The sequence below is a fragment of the Armigeres subalbatus genome, chromosome 3 (genome assembly GCF_024139115.2).
Source record: "Armigeres subalbatus isolate Guangzhou_Male chromosome 3, GZ_Asu_2, whole genome shotgun sequence".
Lineage (NCBI taxonomy): Eukaryota > Metazoa > Arthropoda > Insecta > Diptera > Culicidae > Armigeres > Armigeres subalbatus.
In genome coordinates, this window is record NC_085141.1 from 33,310,786 (window position 1) to 33,320,046 (window position 9,261).

Sequence of the window (9,261 nt, forward strand, 5' to 3'; positions counted from 1 at the left end):
AACTTTTTCAAGTGCCAACCAGGTCATCACCACCTCGGCATGATCTGCCTAGGATCCGACGTATAACACGCATCAATACCGAAGCTCCATCACTGCTAGAGATTCAAACAGCCATCCAAAGCATGAAATCGAATAAAGACCCAGGGGTCGATCGCATATCAGCCGAGATGCTCAAAGCTGACCCCATGGCATCCGCTCAACTACTGCATCGTTTATTTCGTAATATCTGGGGCACCACAATTTTCCCGGTCGACTGGATGCAAGGTATCTTAGTGAAGGCGCCCAAAAAGGGTGACCTGTTTGTATGCGATAAATGGCGAGGCATTATGTTGCTGTGTACTTTTCTCAAAGTTCTATGCAAAGTTATCCTAGCCCGGATTCAGGAGAAGATCGGTGCGACTCTCCGGCGGCAGCAGGCCGGATTCCGTGCCGGAAGATCCTGTGTGGATCGTATTGTCGCGCTCCGTATCATTCTGAAGCAGGTCAACGAATTCCAAAAGTCCCTTTACTTGGTATTCATTGACTACGAAAAAGCTTTCGACCGTCTCAATCACGAGAATATGTGGGGCGCCCTGAGACGCAAGGGGGTTCCTGAGAAAATCATCGGCCTCATCGAAGCACAGTACGAGGCCTTTTCGTGTAGAGTGCTGCACAATGGGGACCTGTCCGACCCTATCCGGGTCGTAGCTGGTGTGAGGCAAGGATGTATTCTATCACCGTTACTGTTTTTCATCGTAATCGATGAGATTCTGGTAGATGCGATTGACCGTGAACCAAACCGTGGGCTGTTATGGCAGCCTATAACCATGGAGCACCTAAATGACTTCGAATTGGCTGATGACGTTGCACTCCTCGCGCAACGGCGCTCTTATATGCAGAGTAAGCTCAACGACCTTGCCGTGCGATCCAGAGGCTCAAGGCGGCGAAGCCTCAATAAAGAAATAAAAGAAGTCGACCGAAATCTAACCTGGCAACAGGTTAAAGCGATAGCCGGGCAACGCTCAGGATGGAGATCTTTCAAGTCGACCCTTTGCACCACCGGAGGTGTACAGGATCCATAAAGAAAGAAAAAGTTAAAATTGTAGGTGCTTTTTGAACAGCTGACTAAAGACGGTAAAAGTTTCAACTACAGAAAACTCGGTAAACCGAAACTCTCCTGAATTGTCAAAAAGTACCGCTCAAGTCGGTACTTATTATCACTGAGTTGTTCGGTAAACTATTTGTTTGCTAAGTTTTTCAGAATATCAAAATTAGGAAAAAATTCAATTAAAGTACACCGGGGGAAGTTAAAACGGTGTTTTTTCCCAAAGTTGAACTTTGAAGAGCTATAGAAAATTATCCATTGATAAATTTTGAATCCATTTATGGAGTTTGCAAGTTAGAACCAAAAATTACACAAATAAAATAACCAATTTTACCAAACTTTTCCATGAATACTTTGTATACGGAACATACTTTTTTATGTGCATCGTTTCAACTTGCCGCCCCCACTCAATCCATATCGGCTAATCTTGCCGTATTAAAAACAAAATATACTGCCCAGATTCGCATAAGAGTACTTTTTTTACGAATTTGATTTTCTTTCAGAAATTAGCTAAAAATTGTATTCAGTTTAAGGACAGCATTGAACAAAAGTTTAATATTCAGATTACTAACCTTATACTATGTACTTCCCGTGATAATTAACATGTTTCTATATAGAGTCCTATGTATTTCGGCTCGGAATATAGCATAAACCAGCAGTTTCGTGCCAATTTAACAGCCGTCCGCGGTTTGGTGGTTTTATCACTGCACTTCACTTCTTCTGAAAGGGCATTGAAAAATCAAATTTTTACACACTTCTCCGCACATGAGCAGCCCGAAATGTTGATGGAATGCAAATTAAACTTCACTTTTTGGAATAAGTCACTTGTTTGAAGCGAAAACTTAATATAAACTGCAATTTTTGCTCGAAGAAAACGACTAAAAACTGATCGCGGAGCGAATGTAATCACCGGTACCGATAGCAGCAAACTAATAAACAGGGTGGTTCAAAACTGATTTTGCTCCGCCACCCTAAGTCGATTTTGTTTCATATTTTGGGTGGTCGTGCGCTGGTTTCGGTCGGTTCGAATACGGGCTTACCGTGCACAGGTCGTTTCAGGTTTGTATGGCAGTTGATATAGAGAGGTTGAGTTTTACATTATTCTGATTGTGGCACTCCGTGATTGGGCGCTGACGAGGGGAAGACCATATGACTGGATGAAATTCAAGAGCTTTAACTCCTTAGACAATGCATATTGAATGGACGTTCTAATAGTTGGTTGAGGTTGCAAATCTTTAGCATGATAATAAAGCCCCAAATACAATGTCGGCGGAACAGAAACGGAAACGGCAAATTTGACAGTTAGCTTATATATTTTCTGTCAAATTTGCCGTTTCCGTTCCACTGACATTGTGTTTGTGTAATTGTGTAATTCAACAAAATAGCCAGATTTTTTTCTGTGACATCTATCGCACCAGGGGCAGATACTTCATACAAAAAGTGTGACATAGGGGTGAGCGGAGTATAAAATGCTAATTAAACGGATCTTTCCTAAGGTGCGTTCAGTAAAGTCTCTGGAATGTTGCTTTCAGCTATGTGGGTTCTCTTTTCGCCAGCGTTTGGAGGGGAAGCGCTGTAGCTAGTGTAATGAAAGGTTTAGTTTCCCATCATAGTTTTCATACAAACTTGAACCGGCTTGTTCTCAATCAGTTTTTGTTCAAATCGGCTTTTGGAGGACAGTCGGAGCATGGGACGGAATCAAGTGAGCGTGGTGGAGCTGGGTCGTTTTTTGAACCACCCTACTAATATTCTTTTTTTTTTTTTTCATAAATACGACACCAATACTACTACAGAATATGACAGTTTGTATTGTACTAATACTTTCAAAGCTTTGTTTTGGTACTCAACCCACCTTCACCTTGAGAAAAACTGTTAAAATAGTAGGCTTGATACTTTTTTACACAAAAAATAGCCTTAAATATGGTCCATTTAATTGAAAGATTTTAATTGATCGGATTTTCCTGTATTTCTCCATGTAAAACGAGTTTGAAAAATTCAACGGTAAATTACTCAAGTCGGAGAAAACTGGCATCAGACTTTTATACATACAAATTCCAGTAAACCACATATTAGCGTTAGCGTTAGCGTTGTTACGGTATACTTCGTAGATTGGACACTAGTGATACTCATGTTTCTTATGGAATCCTTATCCAGATTGCTATCGGAAATCAAGGTGGGGAATTACACTTGATTCCAATCTAAGACAAAAATGGCATAAGCATGAGGATTACTACTCCCGGCCACGCCCATCTTTACCGTAACTAGGGATAGGAAAGGAAATGTTGATGTAGAACTTACTTAACGAGAGGCCCCCGACTTGGCGACGCCCTCATAAGTTCTACGGAGTTGGTGGTTGGGTAGGGTAAGGTAGGTCAGGGAGGTTTGCCTCAAGCTGGCAATTCGACCCACAGACTATGTTGTTTACCTGTTTTTATTTAAACTCTTGCCAGCCGGCTGTCGAAAGAGTATGCTAATATCGATTTTATTTACAGTTTATTCTTTAAATAATTTACAGGCGATTTCTTAACCTCAATCTATCAACAACTATCCGTTGAACAAATCTAAATTTACCAAATTTGTACTTTCTGCTCAGTGAGCAAAACGATTCTTCTAGGTTCATTGAATACAAAAATCAAACCATGCCTTTCAAAGATAATTATAATAAACATTTTACAAAGTTTTATTTGAAGTATTTTCGCGATTTTTGATATAAAATTCAATAGCTCTGTGACGTAAACGGCCTAAATGCACCACAAAAAAATGCATTGATACTTCGGCGGTACACTAGTCGAAGAAAACTGACGAAAAACTACGCAGAAAAATGCTAAGGACTCCCTACAAACTTCGTTGATTCTACTGGAACCATTCGGTTAAATTCACGAAAATGTTTAAAATAAAACTAAAATGAAGGACACACCAAGTTTAAATGAAATCACAGAATCATGATTCAAAATGTTTTTCAATGTAAGCAAAAAACTACATTACAGTGCTTACAGGTACAGAAGAATGACGTGATTTAATTTCGGAAATCCAAGAAAACATTGTTACGGTGGCCAGGTTCAATTGAACTTAAGTTGTTTGAACAAACAAATCTCTGAACCATGCCGAACCCTTCTCAGTTCATATCTATTGAAGCTCCAAATGAATATTTAGCCGCATGTGTCTAAGTGCCTACCGAACTATAGTGAAATTACTAAGTGATGATATGGCGGGTAAACCTTATCAAAATTTAACATCTATGCAACTTTTTTGATATGAGAATAATTCTAACAGTGCCTGAAACCAACAGCTTCAATGAATGAAGATCAATTCTTTTTCCATGAAAGTTGTTGGTTTAGATCACTTTCACAGTATATGGGCAATATCATTGCGAAAATAGCAATAGCGATAAGTTGGAAAGCGCTCACCGAAATCCAGTTGATGCTTTTGTCCAGTTAATCGATGGATAATCTCCCAATCTTCTCTTCTAGTGCTTGTTCCAGATTCCGACTAGTGCATGCCTGTTCCAGCTCTCTCCTGCACAGACAAGTGTAACCTTTAACACTAAACATTGCTTCCTAGGCTGACTACATTGGCGAGGGCGACTCGCACATCCGGTCCTTTACGATTTTTAGCAAGTATGGATTACTTAGTTGTTGCTGGTTCTTAGTTGCTTTTTTTGGTTGTTGATTCCGCCAATTTCGGTGCCGTTTAGGCATAGACATTGAAGAGATTTCTGGTCGTGTTTTGCTTTGCAGAATCGTGGTGGTTCTTTGTTCAGGAAAAAAACATCATTTTAAATTCAGAAAACAAAATAATTAAAAATTTGAAAATGACGGGAGCGAAAAAATTTGCGTCCTCTCGTCAGCGCGGCTCACTTCGATCTCCACAAATTCCAGTAAACCACATATCGTACAAAAACCTGCAAATAAAATCGCATTTACGTCTTCCAATAATCAAAATAACCAACCTGATTATTTTAGAATAAAGTTTTATTGAACTCATCATACACGAAAGTTGTTATTGTAATGAAAACAAATCGTATTTGAGTGTATAAAAACTCGAATAACTAATTATTATTTGTAGCCAGTGTTGCCACATATACAGATTTTTCTGTAATTATACAGATTTTTGAGTCTATATTATACCAAGAATCTGTAAATACAGATTACAGATTTTTCAGAAATCAACAGATAACAAATCAGACCGCATCGTGCTTTCGTGCTGTGCGGTTCTTTCTCTCTTTGCGGAAGGAAGTTTTTAATACTACCCGAAGCTATTTTAATTTCAACGGTGCTTTTAGCGCTATTTGTACCCACTGATCCCGTTACGATCTTTGCAAGGACCCGTGCCTTCGTTTTACGTTGGACCCGTTTGCGGAAGTAAAATTCCGACAAGCGGTGGTAATCCTGCAGGGACACCGTTCTGGGAAAAAACCTCTTAGAAGGTCACGTCTCCACGCTCAGCCATGAGCATTAATAAAAACAAGAGGAAGGGTGAGTCTCTGAATTCTCCACTTCCTTCAAAGAAACAAGGTTTCAAGACCGTCCTGCCAAAGCGCGGAAAAAATAGAAGGAAGTTGGAGAATTCAGATATTCCTTCTAACTCTAATATCGGAAATAATTCTTCTCCAATCGAACTGAGCAATCAGTTCGATTTGATTAATGATGAAATTGAGCCAATCGAATATACCTCTAGCCCAGGTGATTCGATTCATGCGAAAAAGCAAAGGATTCCGCCAATTGTGGTATCTGTTGCCGAGTTTTCTTCCGGAATGAGATTTTGAGTAACCTTCAGGGGATCAAGGTTTCATTTCAGATTGCTAGGAAGGGTGACTGCCGTGTTTTGCCGGGATCCTTTAACGATCGCAAACGCCTTCTTCAGTATTTAACTGAGAAGCGGCATGAATTCTTCATGTACGACGACAGAACTGAGCGATTATTTAAAGTCGTCTTGGAAGGTCTCCCCAGTGATGATAAATCACTGGATGAAATTAAAATTGAAATTTCTTAATTACTTGGATTTTCACCAGTCCAAGTAATTAAGATGAAAAAGAAATTCCACTCTGGTACTTCCCAGAGGGCATTTCTCAAGAATTTTATTTAGTTCATTTTAACAAAAGTGAACTAAATAATATGAAAAGTTGGAAAAGGCCTGTATTATGTCCCATGTCCGTGTTACATGGGAACATTTCCGCAGGCCTGGGGAAATTTCAAAACCCCACCCAGTGCCGGAAGTGCCAAAAGTGGGGTCATGGAACCAAACATTGTCACATGGATGCTCAATGCATGATTTGTGGTGGAACCTCTCACGCCAAGGACGCATGACCTGTGAGAGAAGATTCCAATAAATTTGAATGTGCTAATTGCGGGAGCAATCATAAATCCAATTTCTGGGAATGCCCTTCACGCAAAAAAGTTTTGAATTCCCGTGGAAAATTGATGACGGGAAATTCCAATCGGATCCCAGATTCGACGGGTAGAAATTTTTCAAACGCTCAAATTTCGAAACCAGTTACCGGTCGAGCAATTCATACCCACCACAATTCACAAACAAATTTTGCCGCTCGTCAACGGGTAGCAAGCACTTAAGTAAATTCCAATTTTTCGAATGTACCTACGTATGCAAACATCGCTGCTGGTAGACAAAATTTCTCTTCTCAAAATGAGGTTTATACCCATGTCCCAACGTAAAATAATGGTCATGTTGCCGATTCAGGTAGCATGACTGCTTCCGATTTTGATTTCTTAACTGAACAATTGCATCACATGATTGATGCAATGTTCAAAGCAAATACCATACCAGAAGCTGTTCAGGTTGGTATAAAGTACACACAAAAAATTGTTATCGGACTCCGTTTCAATGGATCCAAATAATTGTGTGAAGGTTCTAAATTGGAATGCCCGCTCTCTAAAGGGTAAGGAAGATGAATTATTCAACTTCCTTTCAGTTTATAATGTGCATATTGCCATTATAACTGAAACGTATTTAAAACCAGGACTCTCCATTAAAAGAGATCCAAATTATTTTATCTACAGAAATGATCATCTTGACAGCGCCTGTGGTGGGGTCGCCATCGTCATTAATAGACGTATCAAACATAAATTATTTTCTTCGTTTGAAACCAAAGTTTTTGAAACCTTGGGAGTTTCTGTTGAAACAAATTTTGGTCAATTTTCCTTCATTGCAGCCTATTTGCCTTTTCAATGCAATGGGCAGCAAAAGAATTTGTTGAAAGCTGATCTTCAAATTCTGACTCGCAACAAATCAAAATTCTTCGTAATTGGTGACTTCATTCATGGAATAATGCTCAAAGCAATTCCAACGGCAAAATTTTATTTGAAGATTGTTCTGCGGGATATTATACTATTCAATATCCCAATGGCCCTACTTGTTTTTCTTCCAGTCGAAATCCTTCTACAATTGATTTAGTTTTAACGGATTCAAGCCAGCTGTGTAACCAATTGGTAACTCATGCTGACTTTGACTCTGATCACCTTCCTGTGACATTTGAAATCTCACAAGAAGCCATTTATAATCCAATCAGCTCTACTTTCAATTATCATAGGGCTGATTGGGATTTATATAAAACATATATCGATAGGAATTTTGATGTTAATATTCCTTTGGATACTAAAAGTGATATTGACAATGCGCTCGTATCTTTGACAAATTTAATTGTCGAAGCCAGAGGCATTGCAATTCCTAAATGTGAAATTAAATTCAACTCCATTATTATTGACGACGATCTTCAGCTACTGATCCGTCTTAAAAATGTGAGGCGAAGGCAATACCAAAGAACTCGCGATCCCGCGTTGAAAGTTATTTAGCGAGATTTGCAAAATGAAATTAAAAAACGTTTCGCTATTCTGAGAAATACCAACTTTGAGAATAATGTCTCGAAGTTGGACCCCAGTTCGAAACCCTTATGGAAATTAACGAAAATTCTTAAAAAACCTCAAAAGCCAATTCCAGCGCTTAAAGAGGGAAATAAAATTTTATTAACAAATGGCGAAAAGGCTCAAAAACTTGCTCAGCAGTTCGAGAGTGCCAATAATTTTAGTCTAGGTCTCACTAGTCCAATTGAGGATCAGGTTACACGAAGCTTCGAAGACATTCTCAACCAAGATAATGTTTTTGACCCTTCGTTGGGAACTAATGTGGATGAAGTGAGATCTATTACTAGAAAATTTAAAAATATGAAAGCCCCGGTGATGATGGTATTTTCTACATACTTATCAAAAAACTTCCTGAGAGCTCTTTATCCTTTTTGGTTAATTTATTTAACAAATGTTTTCAATTGGCATACTACCCAGAAAAATGGGAAACGCCAAAGTTGTTCCAATTTTGAAGCCAAACAAAAATCCAGCTGAGGCTTCTAGTTATCGCCCAATCAGTTTGCTTTCTTCAATAAGAAAGATTATTTTAAATAGAATGATGGTTCATATTAATGACAATTCTATTTTTGCTGATGAGCAATTTGGTTTTCGCCATGGGCATTCAACCACTCATCAGTTATTAAGAGTTACGAAATTAATTCGGCTCAACAAATCTGAAGGATATTCGACTGGAGTTGCTCTTCTTGATATAGAGAAAGCATTTGACAGTGTTTGGCATGAAGGTTTGATTGTAAAATTGATGAATTTTAATTTTCCTCTGTACATTATTAAACTGATCCAAAATTATTTATCAGATCGCTCACTGCAGGTAAACTATCAGAATTCTAAATCTGATAGATATACTGTAAGAGCTGGTGTTCCCCAAGGCAGCATACTGGGGCCCATTTTGTATAACATTTTTACTTCTGACTTACCTGATTTACCACCAGGGTGTCAAAATCTTTGTTCGCAGATGACACAGGTCTCTCAGCCAAAGGGCGTAGCCTTCGTGTCATTTGTAGTAGATTGCAAAAAGTTTGGATGTTTTCTCCACTTAGTTGCAAAAATGGAAAAATTCCGAATGCTTCCAAAACTCAGCTTATAATTTTCCCACATAAGCCGAGAGCTTCTTATTTGAAACCTTCTAGCAGACATATTGTCACTATGAATGGGGTTTCAATTAATTGGTCTAGCGAAGCTAAATATTTAGGACTTCTGCTAGATCAAAAATTAACTTTTAAAAATCACATTGAAGGCCTTCAAGCCAAATGTAACAAATATATTAAGTGTCTATATCCACTTATAAACAGAAAATCAAAA